General features: G+C 38.5%; 1 pseudogene; it reads left to right on the top strand.

The window, feature by feature from the left end:
• The window catches only part of LOC149212557 (uncharacterized), a 41,907-nt pseudogene extending 26,496 nt beyond the window's left edge, over positions 1-15,411 (top strand).
• Positions 15,412-17,653: the final 2,242 nt, after the last annotated feature.

Below are 17,653 nucleotides of genomic sequence, written 5' to 3'. Positions count from 1 at the left end.
GTTTTATTTAAGTGAATCCTATGGGCCAAATACCATATTTATAAAAGAGGTATGGTAAATTAATAAAAATATAAATAAATGAGAGGTATGGTAAATAAATAAAACATTTTTTTATATTTACTCCATAAGTCACCTTATATACATGTAAGGGTGTAAACAAATAAAAATATAAATAAAGTGGAGGTATGGTAAATAAATAAAACGTCTTTTTATACTTACTCAAAAGGTATGGTAAATAAATAAAAATATAAATAAACTAGACGTATCGTAAATAAATAAAACCTCTTTTTATATTTAGTCCATAACCCTCGTTCTATTTATGAAGGCTCAAGAAAGAGATTTTATTTAAGTGAATCCTATGGGCCAAATACCATATTTGTAAAAGAGGTATGGTAAATTAATAAAAATATAAATAAACGAGAGGTATGGTAAACAAATAAAACATTTTTTATATTTACTCCATAAGTCACCTTATATTTACAAACACTCAAAAAATGGGTTATATTTAGGTGAAACCTATGGCCAAAATACTATGCGACAAATACCATGGACTAGATTGTTATTAATACCATGTAAATAACCATTATTAACCCTAATATTAGAATTAATAAAAATAAAAATGGCACATGGTATTGACCCATGGTATTCACCAAAATGAAACATGGTATTGACCCATGGTATTCACCTGGAATGTAGCCTATTTAAATGGGGGAATTAAACCAGCATGTAGCCTATGCTAACATTCACTAGAACTTTACAAAGTTTTATTATTTAGTGAAAGACTCGCCAAGATCTTACAAGATTTTATAATTGAGTAAAATATTCGCCATGCCTGGTGAGAGATTCACCAAAAAATTATATATACATATTATATTATTGATAAAATCGCCTTCCATTTTTCCTATATACCATGGAGATTCGCCCATTTATTATATTTATAAATTTAGGGGGGTTCTTAAAATTTTCCCTGAGTTGAATTGTCTCAAAATTTTCCAAACATTCACCAAAACCAAAATTTCTCCAAATTTCTTCAAAATGGGTCCAGAGTTGCTCCATGAAGTTCTGAAGTGGTATTCTATGCTATGAAGGAAGCATCAGAAAGCAAATCCATCTTAACATTCTCTTTTTATCTGATTAGGGTTTCCTTTGGTTTTTCCTTCAACTGCTCGATTTTGACCTTGGCAACCTAATTCCTTGTGTAATAATGGGCAGCCAGGTGCCTTTGCAACCTATTATCTCTGTTATCCCTCTTGAGAAGCTTCTCCAAATTATCATTGAATTTGCCTAGCCAATATTCCTTGTCTTCATTGATTTCTTTGTCAATGAGCTTTGATGTAGGGTTGGTAGAATTGGGCATCCAACTCTTGAGTTTTGAACCATTTCTCACCAATATTCGGTATCCCTATGGTTGTTGATATGCTTTCAGTTGATATAGTGAATGTCACCCCTGTAATTGTGACTTGAACCTTCTTAAGATGTGTGGAAAACAAACTAGTCAACTTAGCATGACATTTGACTTTTCTCACAAAATTCAAGACACTCTACATGCTAAAAACATTGCTTGGAGAGTGTTGAGGGCATCAACTCGTGTGTATTGAGGATTTCATACCTTTCATTTTTCCCATCCTTTTTGTAAGGCCTCCTTTCCTTCTCCAAAGTAAACTTGTGAGTACAAAACCTAGAAGGAAAAATAGGGGAAGGGAATGAGGGAATAGGATGAAGGGGTTAGGGAGTAGGAACGGGTGTAGGAAACATTTCTGATATGGGGAGGGATGTTAGGGAGCTTAGGGAAGTGGAGGGAAGTGAAAAGTGTGAGGGAATAGGGATAGGGAATGTATACACAGTCCCATCTATGAAGGTTGTCGAAAATGCAGTGTAGGGATAGGTTCTAGGTATAGAAGGTTTTATGACTAAGAGTGAGGGGGTGTGAGGGTTTTAGGGGTGTGTTTGAGTGTGAGGGGGGATAAAATGTATAGGAATAAGTTTTCTATAATTGCAAACATGAAAAGAAGGGTTTCCCACAGAAAACGCAACAAGGTAGCTTGAGACCAATTTTTTGGAATGTCTTTCGCCATAAAAATTTTGAGGAAGTGGTTGATGATGAATGAGCTATCTTTAGCAATGAAATGAGTGAGTAAATGAGTTATGATGGATTATATATCCCTTTATAATGTGATTAATGAGAGGAATGAAAGAAAAATGGTCTTTATAGGCCATAGAACTCAACTTTGTAATGGTAGGGTGGCCCACCATAATTTTTAATTTTCTTTTTGATATAAACTATGTAGCTTGGAACCTTTTCATGCATCTTTGAAACATAACTTATTACATAATTCTGAAGTGAATTACACTTAGAAAGGGAACCTTTTTATCAAAACCTACCACTACTCCTTCATTTCCAGGTTTATTGAATGAAATGACAACCTTGATGACTCTAACCCTAATGACCTAGTGGAGACACTGCGCTGAATGAAGACCATGGTGACATGACTAAAATAATGATGATTATTTGTTCAATGATGGCACATCCAACAGAGTGATGGCATTGACCGGATAGGGAAATCTCGATGGAGCAGTAGTAGACCTAGACACACTAGCCAGTGGCCAAATTTATTCTAAAAACTAGTGACATGATAAAATTTAACTTGAGACAAAACTTGGTAAAAGAATATTTGATCACTGGTGACAGGCATAACTAACTCACACTAACAGAACCAACAGGAGATGTGAATACCATGTTCCACCCGACCATAGATTGTTTGAGCCAAGTCCCTCTTCAGCCAATCACCCTCGTGCCATATTCCAAGAATGAACGTGTGACTCATAGAACACATCAAAAACATCAATCAACATGGATGCCACCAAAGTTCTCCACCTACATCGTGAAGAATTTGAGTGCCTCCTACTCTCTCAGGCTTTACCATGCATCCACCATCTGATCCAGGGATCACTAGGCCCTACATCGAGACATATTCTCCAGGCTTTACCATGCATCCCATCTTGGGATCACTAGGCCCAGTGGAGAGAAAATCCACCTCTTGTCTTTACCGTATATCTCGACATGCAACGGGAAGGATTCCTAGGCCCATCTAGGGAAATAATATTTCTTTAACACAACCCATAGTCTAGTTCAAGGGTTCCTAGGCCAGTGGCTTCATGATCCTTAATCTGGTTCAGGTACCACTCAAGCCATGTGTTTATCAATTCCTAGATCCACCCCACTTAACTTCGAATCCAATTCGGCCCATCTCACATAAACTAAATGAGAGAACCCATCTCATCAAAACTATCAAGAAATGGCAAGGCTAGGCTGAAAATACAGTCACACTTGGCAAAACCCATGCCATGGTAGGAAAGAAACACATGAAATCCTATGCATTCCAAATATTGCAAGGAAAATACACATGCAAGTTGATACCTATAATGAAGCCTATTGTAGTTGCTTGGTCTTGCCTTTCATTGCTTTATATTTTCTTCCACTTTCCTTCTTTTCCTTTCTTTCTCCAATGCCAAAGTGCTCCAAGAAAAGTATAAGTTTCCAAGAGTATGAGAGAGAGAGAGAGAGAGAAAATAATGGGAGAGTTCCAAAGATAATATGACAAAAGGTTACCAACTGATCCTCAAAAGCCTTTTTATTGAGGAGGCCTCTATTTTCTTCATTTCCCATTATTTTCCTTCATTTTCCTTCTCACATGCAACATGTGACCTTTCACCTCCTTTTTCTCCTAATTTCGATTATTTTGATAAACAATTTTGCCAAAAATCACATTTTTCCTTTCCAAAGCCTTAGCCATTGACTTTTCCAGTTTCCTTAGCCATAAAAAAACAAATGAACACACACTAGGATGTATTTCCCAACGTTCATCTTGGAATTAGTGCCCATTGACCGTGGTTATTGTTTTTAACTTTTATTTCATGGAATTTTCACTAGGGCTGTTACAGAACCTTCCCCCTTGGGGGACATCGTCCTTGACGTTCAATCATGCATATACCTCAAAAACCTGTTGAAAGAAGACATACTTCTCATGGATCTTTATAATATATAACATTGCAGTATTTACAATGAAAGACCTGCTAAAGAGAAAACATCATGAAAACATACCGCATAGTGGAGCTTTATAACACAGTTGATTACAATATCTACAATGTTCATCCTGCTGAGTGCCAATCCACATAACATCATAAAATCATGATAAAATAACCACATGATAGCATAATAACATGAAAGCATAACCATAATGACATGACACCCATAACTCATAGTAGAGCTTCATAACCTAGATCATGGTGGTATTTACATCCATATACATATGTACATATAGCAACATCACCAAAAAATATATGCGAACAACATATACCAATCATATACCAAAAAGAATATCAAAACATATACTAAAAACCATATCTAAGCATATATTAAAACATCATATCAAAGCATATACCAAACCACCATAAAGCCTATACCAAACCACCATATTGAAGTTGTTTTTTCTCAACCGACAAACAAGGAAGGATACATAGCCCGCATCTAATCCACCATCTCCATGTAGCTTCATCAGGCTTTTTGTCTCTCCCAGATACAACCTTGAGTTTCTTACAAGACTAGTGCCTAGGCACATCTAAATTCTATGTATCTCATATGATCCTCAAGAAACCAAAGGTATCATATGCATCTTCTACAAAAAGTAATTACACATATACAAATATACACATAAAAACATGGGTTGCTTCCTTCATCCAAGGATATCCTTTCACATATACAACTCACAATAATAAGGCAAAAACAAGTGGAGGCTTAGTAATCAAGGACTTACAGTTTAATTAGATTTTGCAGAATAATGAAAGAAGAGAAAGATAATACTAACTCATCACATAGAGCTTGAAACACCAATATTTATATACTTATTTGAGATAAAGATAGACAGGTGGATGTAAGTAGATTGAATGTTATGCTTTCAGGAAGCACAAACTTAAAGATATAATCTTAGACTTGCATACAGGCATATATATTAACTAGTTAACACCAACGAATCTGTAAGAATATAAGATATATTTTTGGTAGCTACAATTGCTTGAAATCAGAGAGGAATTACGAACATAATTGAAGTTTAACAAAGGAAAAACATACTATAATACTCGAATATGGGAATCGCCACTGTTTCATTCATATTCAGAAACATGTAGATCTAGAATCCATACAACTTCAAAAGCATGTGTAGGTTTTTCCTAGAATTAAGAACCTTTCTTCAATGTTTCTTCCTCCTTTTTATAATGAGAGGGAGGACAAGAAAATCGGTTACATAAAATATCTTTTCGGTTGAAGTTAAAATTGTCTCTATGAATCAATGTCTTAAAGTGAATCCTCTAACTATTAGAGCAGGGGGATTCCTTTCTTGAAAGAAAAATAAAATAACAATACAATGATCACAACAACAAAACAGATTTAGTTCATAGAAACGGAAATGCTAGTTTCTGGAAATATCTTCAGGCCACTCCTCTTTGCTAGCCTTTGGTCTTGGCATGCTCCTGCTAAGTCATGATTGATCCTCTCTCAATAGGTTCCTAGTCACTGTATGACTTAACCGCCGACCCATCACACCTTCTTCCCTCTGTCCTGTGCCATCAGTACCTTGCTGAAGTGTGATAGATAATTCTATCAGTCGTGGGCCTTTAAACATTAAAAAATGGATGAAATAGGCGGGCACCTTTAATTTTCCCCTTAGTCTCTATGCTCTAAGCCCCTTTTATGAATTTCCCCATAGGACTATAGGCAGAGACTGGGGTCTTTTCTTTGAAGGCCCTCAATAAATGCACAAGGGAACTTTTTCTTTATATCACAATATCCCTCACCATCTGATTTCCCAGACCCGAAACTTTTATAAGCTGCAACTCATGAAATATCACATCTGGGGCCTTCCTTATCACATCACAATCGTCGATAAGCCTGAGGCTCAAAGCCATTGATCGATGCTAACTTGTTGACGTCATTGCTAACATCATCACTGCCACATGTCATCCTATGAGAGGTGCCATGTAGCACCGGAAAATAGCCCCATAGGACCCCTAAAAACGCAAAAAATAAGTGACACGTGTCCACCACCACGTCATCATCCATACACGCCATTTCATCCACCACATCATCTCGATGGACCAATCAAAGGCCACCACGTGGCCCTTGGAGGAGAGAGAAAAAGGCCAGCCAAGCCTTGGTTTTGTCGGGAATTCCTTAGTATTTGATTCCTCAATGCCCCGATAATGCAACATTTTCTTGCCATATCGATGACTGGTAGGTCACTTTGAATTGACACTCCACCGAATGGTCGATCTCCAATCGTTGATGGAGGAGAGAGAAAGGAAGACCTGACCCTTGGTTTTTTCATGTTTTTCTTTGTTTACACTTTTCAGGCCCTGCCTAGAGGTACATCCTTATATGGAAAATCGCCCCCCACAAAGGTCCTTTAAATCAAAACCCCACCGATAAATGTTTGGCCTTGACCCACCGATAACCAATTACCGACGCCACGTGGAGGAGAGAGAAGGGGAGGCCTGACCCTTGGTTGTGCAATCCATTCTTGTGTTACGTTGTTTTAACTCTACCCCGGTGGTTCAATGTTATATCGCAGATCAGCCCCCCGCTGATAACAATTTGTCTGTGTCTTGGGAATCCTACCAATGGCCGATTGCAATCTACCTGGGACCCTAATTGTGCTTCATCTCCACACTTAGCCATTTTTTGGGTTTCCTAAGCTTTCCAAGGCAATCTTCAACAAGCTCTAACTTTTGATCCGGAAGTCCATTTTCGGACTTCTACATACCGTTGGAAAAAAATTTCTGAGCAATTGGAAATGGAGATGGTCTAGTTAAGCTATGATAGCTTTTGTGGCCTAAAAAATGGCTTTAAATTAACTGCTCTTGAGAAACTTTGACCAGTGAAACCCACAATGTAGTGAGTGACAACATTAGCTCTAACTGGGGACAGTGTATTGTTGGCAAGGTGTTGAGGACTTGCAGACCAGTAGCCTTTCCTTCCAGTGGGCATGGAGTTATTCTTAAACAACATATAATTATGTGAAAGAAAGGACTTTTTTGAGAATAAATTGAAAATTCAAATAACAATTTTCAACACAGACATTGGATATTTACAATAAGTAAGAGACAACTATCTCTAATTTTTGAAAATAAAATTTTAGGAACTGACCATTTACAGGCAGTTCTAACAGTTCACCATGCAAGTTGTCAAGCATGTAAATGTTGTTTCCCCTCTCTTCTGCAATCTTGAAGGGGCCCAACCATAGTGGATCAAATTTCCCATTCTTTCCTTTGTCTTCTCACTTGACATCCCATCTGAGAACTAAATCTCCTTGCTGAAGCGGTCTATCCTTAGCCTTCTTGTCAAATAGAGATTTCATCATTTGTTGGTAGTTTGACAGTTTGGTCCCCGCCTTCTCTCTGTTCCCATTAAGCTCCACTAGTTAATTTCCCAACATAGCTATTGGCATTGCTAATTGGATAGGATAGACAATAACCTTGCCATATACTAGCTCAAAAAGATATTTCCCAATGGATATTTGGGGTGTTACATGGTTAGCCCACAAAGAAAACTTTAGTTGAGAGTCCAAGTTCCTTTGATTTTTAGTGATGATCTTCTTTGGAACTCTCACCACATTTTTGTTAGAAGACTTAGCCAAACCATTCCCTTAAGGGTAGTATGTAGTGGAGTGTCTAATAACTATGTTAAATTTGTGGCAAAAGTTGGTGAACTTGGCCAATTTTAAGACATGTGCATTATCATTGATGATTTTAAAAGGACACCCAAAGCGGGACATTATGTTTTCCTCCATGAATTTTATCACCACTAAATCAGTAGCATTCCTAGCTGGGATAACCTCTACCGACTTGGTTAAATAGTCAGTGGTTGTTAGAATCCATTCGTGTTGACTGCTAGAAGCTGGGTTTATTTCTCCGATGAACTCCAATCCCCACTGTCTAAAGGGCTCCTCTACCTATGCAGGAATTAGGGGGAGAGGAGAAAACATTTGTCTTTCAGCAAACAACTGGCATTTTTTCCATGACCTGACCTTAGAATAAACATCTCCAAATAGCATGGGCCATTAAAATCCTTCCTTGAGGACTTTTTTGTGTTGTTTCCTTCCAACTGTAGTGTCCTCCATAGACTCCCCCATGGAAATCCGCAATCACTTCATGGGTCTCTCCCTCAACCAAACACAACAGTAATACACCCATCGGGTCCTTCCAGTACAACAATCTATTGGATATAATGTATTTATGTGCCTACAATCTCAGACTCCAGTATTTTGATCTATGCAATCCCAACGAGAATATTAGAAACAAGAGGTAATGAACAATGTTCTTATACCTGGGTGATCCCTCATACTTGGCATGTATATTATGTTCATCCATTTTAATTCTACTTTGTTCATCCTCTAGACTACCCTCCTCTGTGATCAGGCTTATCCCTAGAGCTTGGCAGTTGGATTCAGAAAAATTCTAGGCCAACCCCTGGCCTTTGATAAGCTTGGTAGGATTTATTTCTAGCTCATATTCATGTATTTTAGCTATCCATCTACTCATCTTTCCTTCGATGTCTCCTTGCACCAGAATGTCTTTGACTGTAGTCATTGGGACAAACATTATGATTTTAGATTGTAGTACATACATACGGAATGACTTCAATGCCTTGACCAGTGCATAAGTCTGTTTCTCCAATATATCATACTTCATCTCAGCGTCCCTTAGGACTTTGCTAAAAAAGGAAATGGGTTGCTTGTGTCCTTCTTTATTTTGCTGTAACAACACAACAACAATGGTATGTGGAGAGGAAAAAGAAAATATGTAGAAGGGTACTGAATAATTGGGGCTGAGTAGCACTGGGGCCTCAACGAAATATTATTTGATCCTTGTGAAAGAATCATGAGGGACGAAGCTCCACTTAACTTCATTCTCCTTCTTGAGCATATATGTGGTTCCTTTAACTATCTCAGCATAGTTGGGTATGAATCACCTTAATAAATTTATCCTCCACAAAAAGGCATGGACTTCTTTCTTGTTTCTAGGCAGGGGAATAAGGCTGATGTCTTTGACTCATTTAGGATCAATATTTACTCCTTCTTGAACTACTGTGTCCAAGCAACTTCCCCTCACTCAGGGCGAACTGAGATTTTTTCGAATTCAGAGAGAGATCATACCTTCTACACTTCTCGAAAGTGAGTTTTAAATGGAGGATATGCCCTTCATCAGTCTTAGAAAAGATTGTGATGTCGACTACGTAGACTACCACAAATGTATCTTGCTCACCCACAAAAGATATGTCCACTTCTCTCTAAAATGTGGCCCCTACATTTATCAACCCAAACGGCATGCGTGTTCCCCACGGGGTGGTGAAAGCATTCTTTCTTTGGTCTTTGGGGTGGACCGACACTTGGTTATATCTTGAGAATCTATTGATCATGGACATTATGGCTACACCTACTACCTTCTACAGTATATTATCCATCTTTGGAAGAGGGTAGTTATCTTTTAGAGATGGCCTGTTTAAATTCTGAAAGTCCATGCATAGCCTTATCTCTCTGCTCTTTTTACGGACAGGGACTAGATTAGCTACCTACTCAGAGTATCTTAGAGGGAATATGATCTTGGCTTGCAATAGCTTCCTTACCTCCTTTTCAATTGAGGGCAATAAGAATGGATTTAGTTGTCTGAGTTTCTATTTGCATGGCTTTATCCCACCCTTCAAAGGAATTTATACTGAATAATATTTGTATCAAAATATTTAAAATCATTGTAAGACCAATAAAATACATCTTTGTAAGTTTTGAATAGATCTAAATAACTTCGTCTTTATTGCAAGGGGATTTCTTTGGACATCCTGATCATCTGGGGTTCCTCCTTTGATATGATGTTGCAGTCCTCTATGTTGGAATATCTAATTCCTACTTGTCTCAGTTGTGATTCTTACTAGGTAAAGGAGTCTGTTCCTAGTAGTTATGATCTATTTCCTACATTAGTGTGTGGTTGAGATATTATCTCAACCAACAGATTGTGTATGCATGCATATATGTAATTGCATTTTATTAATGATATATAGATATTATCAGAGTTTATCATTGTATTAGAGCCCTGAGGGCCTTTGCCCTCGTGGACTTGGCCTCTCCTAGGCTAAGGAAATAAAGAGTTGGTAATATTTTTTTATTTGTCCATTCATTCGGGCTGAGCTTGGCATGTAGAGAGTCGTTTGTGGTTTTTCTGCTGTTGTTGAAGAGGATGCGGAAGATCAGTGTTTGGACATTCAATTTTTTCAAAGTTGTGGAGCTGTTTCACAGTCAAGTTGTATACTGTGTAGATCGAAGTGGCACACGACGTTGTGTTCAGATTGTGCTTGTCTGGTAGTAATCATATCTGGGTGATGGAGCTGCATCACATTCGCTGCCCGATTTGGTGAGGTTGTGTATTTTATCTGGTGTGGTATGAAGTTGAAGATTCGAGTTAACTACTTGGCACAGAGCCCTAATCAAGCCCTGAAATTCGCAAGGGAGCACACGTCCTGGCCTATTGATAATCCAAGAGACCATCCACCAATTATTGTGATTGGATGGAGGTATGGGACAAGCACAGAAGATCTGTTGACAGGATTAGAGATGCATTGTCTGGGTTGGAGATCTATTTACTTTTGGCCTACTCGACCTGCATTTAAAGGGGTGGCACCTGCTATTGCTTTGGATCATTTAGCACAAAGGAAACAGATATCTTGTGGACTGTGTTGGTAGTGTTGTATGCGATATTGCATGCTGCTTGTTTATTGTCTGCCAAATCACTTACTCCTAAGATTTCAGACCCAGAGAGCATTTGGTTTTTATCAGCAATGTGTTTCCAGCATGTAATGAGCTTTCTAGAGTTTTGGTGGGCTAGTGATGGAAGTTTTCAACAATGGTGGAATGAAGAGCGATTTTGGTGGATATCAAACGCATCATGTTTCCTATTGGGCACTCTGGAAGCATTCTTCATATCTATTGGGTTGGTAGAAATAGGGTTTTCAGTCACACCCAAGAATTCAGAAACAGATAATGCAACCCCCTATAAAATAGTTGCATCGCCTCTGTTCACTCCTCTGGTAATGCTGGTCATGATGTTCTCGGTTGCCATGGTGACTGCAATAGCACTTGTGTGGCATGTGGAGTTTGGTGATACTGCATCCCATTCTTTCTCAATTTCTCGATGTGAGGAAGGGAATTGATATGGTGCCTATCTCTGTGATGCTGATGTTTGTTATTGGTACTAGTATTTTGTGTGTGATGGTTGAGCATCCCACTGTACATTTCAGAGGCATCTCCCACTAAAATCAGAGGAGCGGCCTTTGATCAAATCAAGAGTTGTGACTATTTTTCAAATAGTGATCAAAAGTTATGTTGGGTAGAGATAGAGAAATTTGATCAACTATTAATCGGAAAGTTTATTTTTTTATTTCTTGGAGTCTTGATAAATTTATTGTGCCTTATTGAGTCTAGCTAACTCAATTTAGGTAAAGTTATTTTCTTAGAATTCGTGACTCTAACAAATGACGACAGGTTAAGCATGGAGTTCCAAGATTTAATTGACAAAGAAAAATATGCCAAAGATGTGAAACGAGTAGAAACATCTATTAAACGATGATGGACAGTGAGGTGAAAGTGTGAGTTTGTTTCTGTTTGTGGAATAGACTCTATTATGTTGTAATGTGAATCACAATTGTAATGTAAGCAAGTCTAGGATGTTTTGTAGTGGTCTTTGTAATGTATGTACCTGGTAAATCCAAAGAGTTGGAGTTGTGTTGTAAGCCTTGTAAGGCGCGTGTATCCCCATATAGTTCGTGGTCATCTAAAACCACTTTGTATTTGCAATGTTGGTTTGTGGTAAGCCAGAAACCACATGTAAGAGTGAAGTGGGACAGAGATTCCTATTAGCATGGTTTAGGGTTAGCCGAGAAAACCCTTGGCCTAGTTGAGTCGAGTCTTTGGTGAGCCTTAGTAGCTGGAGTGCCCTAGTGGTAGGATTGTAGCCTAGAGTGGATGGAGTGCCCTAGCGGCAGATTTGTGGCCCATAGTGGCTGAGGTGAGCCTTCGTGGTTGTGTTTAGCCTTGGTGGCTGAGAGCCCTTAGAGGCATGGTTGAGGGTGATCCAATAAAACCCAATGCATGGTTATGGGTAATCCGACAAAACCCAGGTTAACAATGATGGAGGGGGATTTACAGGTACAGGTACATGTATGCATCTATAATGGTTGACAGAACCATGTATGCGAAGGACATCCTACAAGACTGGCGGTTGCAGCGGTTGGCACCCATGCATTCCGATAGATGGTTGTTCCTTTATATGGACGTTGACATATTCTTTAGTTATGTTTGACCACAACTAGATTTTGTAGATTGATATGGAGACAAGTACTCATTAAGGGGGAGTGTTGGAATATCTAATTCCTACTTGTCTCAACTGTGATTCTTACTAAGTAAGGGAGTCTATTCCTAGTAGTTAGGATCTATTTCCTACATTGGTGTGTGGTTGAGATATTCTCTCACCCAACAGATTACAAATGATTAATGATATATAGATATTATCAAAGTTTATCACTCTACTTGCTCAGCCTTCTCTGGGGCCATTTGCTTAATGGTATATTATCTTTATTGAAAAGTCTTTCAAGTGGAATAAGTCCACGAGGGATTGTGTTCCCTTTTAGTTGCAAATTTTTTTTCCCAACCACTGTGTCTTTCCATGGAGTGGCTTCTTGTTCTTATTCTTCTTCTTATTCTTCGATGGTAGAGTGGGAAAATTCTCTAATGACTTCATGACCTGCTCGTCATCTTCGAATACCTACTAGTGTTTGACATTATCAGGTTTGAAGGCTTGTGTCTCACTTCTATCCCATATATGAGCAGTGGATTATGTGGGGGTCTGAAAGTGCTTGCAACTACTGCAAGAGAGTTAGAGATCCTGTTTTCTTCCCTGGGTAGAAATTAGATGTTAAAGGCCAAGAAGAAATTTTTGATTAAGTCCCACACTTCATTTCGGTACGTCCTCAGCCTGGGTTGTTTGGCGTGGCATTATTTTTTTATCTGCATTACGACTAGTTCAGAATATCCATAGACTACTAGGCATTTGATATTCATCTTTTTGATTGTTTGTAACCCCAGGAGTAATGCCTCATACTCCGCTACATTGTTGGTCACCTCAAATATTCAAGATTGAATGAGAGGGGTATCATGCTGCCTTCCAAGGATACTAACAATATTCCAGCTCCATTTCCCTCTTTTGAGTTTGCTCCATCGAAGTACAATTTCCATACTTCATTTTGATTTAAATTTTGTTATTTCAATTGCCTTGTCAGGTGCATTGATTCTTCTTCTAAGAGGTTCTCATCTTCTTCTAAGAATAGGCAGGAGATGTCACTATCTTTCCCATGCACTGGGAGTTTTTTGAGCCTTTAGTTGGGGTTACAGTTTTCAAAAACTGAGATTCTCTGTATAACCTTCTCTGTTCACCTCCAAAAGTGGGAATGGTGGAATAAGTCAAATCTAGCTTGATAGAGCCACCCACCTTGGAACCACAAGATATGGATAAGAGCATTCCAAAGTGAGGAGGTATATCTGCCACCACTATATCCATGACCACACTTTTCAACATGATGTGGGACAAGCTTACCAACAGATCCTTTAGCATGCCTAAGCACTTGACTCTCTTGCAATCAAAGGGGTACAAGTCTTTGTATGGTCTGGTGATGTCCAAACCCAGTTGTTCCATTACTTATAAAGACATGAGGTTGTGTGAAGCTCCTAAATCCAGCACAACATTATGTAGAAAAAGGTCATGGATCACCAAAGTCACATAAAAAGGTGTGGTAGAAGGATCCAACTCTTCCACATGTAGCCCAAAAATGACCATTAGCCTCTCCTCCTAGAGGTTTAGACTATCATTGGTCGGTGTTGAGATAAAGGGATACATAAATTGAGAGACCTGAGCTTTATAAATAGGCTTCTTTAAAAGCTCAGTTAGGGGAATAGGAATTTTTACCTTCTCAAGCTCTTTTTGGAGATTGAATGCAAGTTGGACCTTTTCTGTACCTCTTGTATTTGTTACTTCTTCCTTGCCACTGGAAATTTTTGGCAGAATAGGTGTCTCTTTTTCTATGTGTCCCTATGAACTAGTTCTTTCCTGATTAGGGGAGACTTCTATCTTGGAAGGGTCAGGATTCAGCTTACCCTTCCCTTTATTCAGTACTGGTGGAACAACTTGGGGAGCAGCTTCCCTGTGTTGTTTCAGTTCTCTCATCCTCTTTTTTGAAGATCTTAAATCATACTTATGTTGTGGTTGTGCTTGCATGAACTCTGCAAAACTTTTGCAATAATAATCCATATGTTCTTCTTCTATTGATCATTCTCTATCATGGTTGGCCTCGTAGTGAGCCATATTCTCATATTCTTCTTTAGTAAAACAAGAGTACATATTTCCCTGCATCTCTTGTGTATCCAATTATTGTTCATCGGGGCCATATTCCAAGTACAAAGGATGATGGATCTGATCAAGTTGTTCCTTTATTTCCCTCGGAAGTAGTTGCAGTGGAGGCCTTCTATATTAGCCTTCATTGTTGACTTGAGCATTCTGTATGGAAAGGTTCTTATTCTCAATTTCAAGCTTTCCAACCTTTTGTGTTAAACTATTGACGAGTTTGTACAGCTCACCCAACTTTGGGTCTGATGATTCTCTACCTTGACTAGAGGAGGATGCCTCCTCTTTCCATATTTTGGATTGAGTAGTTTCTTGCTTTACCCTTGAATTTCCAACGGAGACCAGATTTGCTTCCACTTCAAGAGCATCAGTCTATAGTTGGTCTAGAGTGAGAGACTTCCTTTCTCTCAAGGAAAAGAAAAATGTCAGACTCAAAAGCTCCCAGGAAAACCACACGAGCCACAGTTTGAGAAGGTTTTTTGTGAGTAGGCAGGTTATGGTACTGCTTATTGAATCTTTTGATAAATTTTTAAGTATCCTCCTTTGGATTTTTTTGTAGGGAATTAAACTCAATGAGGAGGTACTAATGATCCCTCTTTCCTCCCCATTTCTAGGTGAAATAATTTTCCAGCTCTTCCCAGGTAGCGATGGAGGCATTGGGTATATCTTTGAACCATTTTTTGGATTCTCCACCAAGACTTTGTATAAAAAGTATCATGACCACATCTAGGATGTGAGCAAAAGAACTAAAGGCTTCAATGTGACTCTTTGAAATGTTATCATCTTCCCCATTGAACCTAGGAAACTACTTTAGGTGGTTCTGGGGAATTGCACTTAGAGGCTGAGGTAAATTAAGAGGTACATACTTATTTAGCAAAAATATCAGAAGATTCATCTGGATGGGTGGAGGGGGATTAAAATTTTCTTCGGGAACTGGGGTCAAGACCACAGTGATTGGAGGATAAGTAGGGTATGTCAGGGCCTTAGGAGTATGTCCTGAGTAGTGCACAACAATCGACTGAGAATTGGAGGCGAAGGTGGTAAAGGTTGATGAGATGGTATTACAAGCCGATGGAGTTTTCTCTTTCTCGACTTTCTTGGAAATTAACTTATCTAGATTAGATACAGATGGGACTTTCTTTTGGGATGTATCTGAGTAAGTATGATGCCTTTTAAAATTCAAGGTTATTAATTATAATGAGGGGAGTGTGAAGTCACCAAGGTGATATGAATGCAATCAAAACAGGCTTCACTCATCTACACAAAGGGTGTTCAACTTGTCATATCCTGGGGGGAAAATACCTCAATAAGCTCCCGGGAAATGGCGCCAAAAGATGTTGTCTCTCCCAGAGAAAAACTTGGAGTGCTTACAAGACCAATTCCTGGGCACATCTAAATTCTATGTATCTCATATGATCCTCAACAAACTGAAGGTATTATATGCATCTTCTACACAAAGTAAGTACAAATATACAAATATACACATAAAAATATGGGTTCGTTCCTTCATCCAAGGATATAAGCCATGTCTTTCTAGTATCCTTTCACATATATAACTCACAAGAATAAGGAAAAAAACAAGTGGAGGCCGAATAATCAAGGACTTACACTTTAATCAGATTTTGCTGAATAATGAAAGAAGAGAAAGAGAATACTAACTCATCACATAGAGCTTGAAACATCAAGAGTTCTATACTTATTTGAGCTAAAGATAGACAAGTGGATGTAATAAGAGTGAATTATATGATTTTAGGAAGCACACATCTAAAGATATAATCTAGACTTGTATACATGCATATGTATTAACTAGTCAACACCAATGAATCTACAAGAATATAAGAGATATTCTGGAAGCTAAAATTTCTTGAAATTGGAGAGGAAGTGCGAACGTAATGGAATTTTAACAAAGGAACAACATATTATAATACTCGAATTTGGGAATCACTGTTGTTTCATTTATATTCAAAAAGATGTAGATCTAAAATCCATACAACTTCAGAAGAACATGTAGTTTTTTCCTAGAATTCAGAACCTTTATTCAATGTTTCTTCCTCCCTTTTATAATGAGCAGGAGGACAAGAAAATCTATTACATAAAATATATTTCAAGCTGAAATTATAGTTGTATCTATGAATTGGTGTCTCAGTGTGAATCATCTAACTATTACAGTAGGGGGATTCCTTTCTTGAAAGAGAAATAGAATAACAATACAATGATCACCACAAAAAATTAGAATTAGTCCATCGAAATTGAAATGATGGTTTTTGGAAATATCTTCATGCCACTCCTCTTTGTTGGCCTTTGGTCCTGTCATGTTCCTGCTAAGTCATGACTAATCCTCTCTCAATAGGTCCCTGGTCACTGTTTTCCTTAACCACCGACCTATCATGACCTTTTTCCTTTTGTCCTATGCTATCGCCCTTGCTGAAGTGTGGTAGCTAATTCTCTCAGTCGTGGGCCTTTAAACGTTAAAAAATGGATGAAACAGGCGAGCGCCTTTAATTTTCCCCTTAGTCTCTATACTTTCATCCCCTTTGCTGAATTTCCCCATTGGACCATAGGCGAAGACTGGGGGATTTTCTTTGAATCGGTTAAGCCCCTCAATAAACTTGTGGGGGGAATTTTTATTTATATCACAATATCCCTCACCACCTGATTTCTCAGACCCAAAATTTTTATAAACTACAACTCATGAAATATCATATCTGGGGCCTTTCTTATCACATCGCAATTCTCGATAAGCTCGACGCTTAGAGCTACTGATCACTGATCGCCAATAACCTGCAGACATCATTGTTTCCATCATCACTACGATGTGTCACCATGTGAGTGGTGCCACGTGGCACCCAAAAACAGCCCCATAGGACCCCTAAAAATTCCAAAAATGAGTAACATGTTTCCATCTCGACATCATCATCTGTACTCACCACGTCATCCACCACATCAATTTGGTGGACCAATCAGAGGTTGCCACATGGCTCCCAAGAGGAGAGAAAAAGGTCGGCCATGCCTTGGTTTTGCAGGGAATTCCTTTGTATTTGATTTTCTCAGCCCCCCCCACGATGTAACATTTTATCGCCATATCGGAGGTTGGAAGATTGCTTTAATTTGACACTCTGTCGAATGGTTGATCACCGATCACCGATGGAGAAGAGCGATA

This window comes from Pinus tabuliformis, chromosome 1_1 (assembly GCF_031772625.1).
Source record: "Pinus tabuliformis cultivar Carrire ecotype Pingquan chromosome 1_1, CPIR1, whole genome shotgun sequence".
NCBI lineage: Eukaryota > Viridiplantae > Streptophyta > Pinopsida > Pinales > Pinaceae > Pinus > Pinus tabuliformis.
Note: the sequence above shows the minus strand (reverse complement) of the source record. Positions and strands in the feature narration are given on the sequence as shown.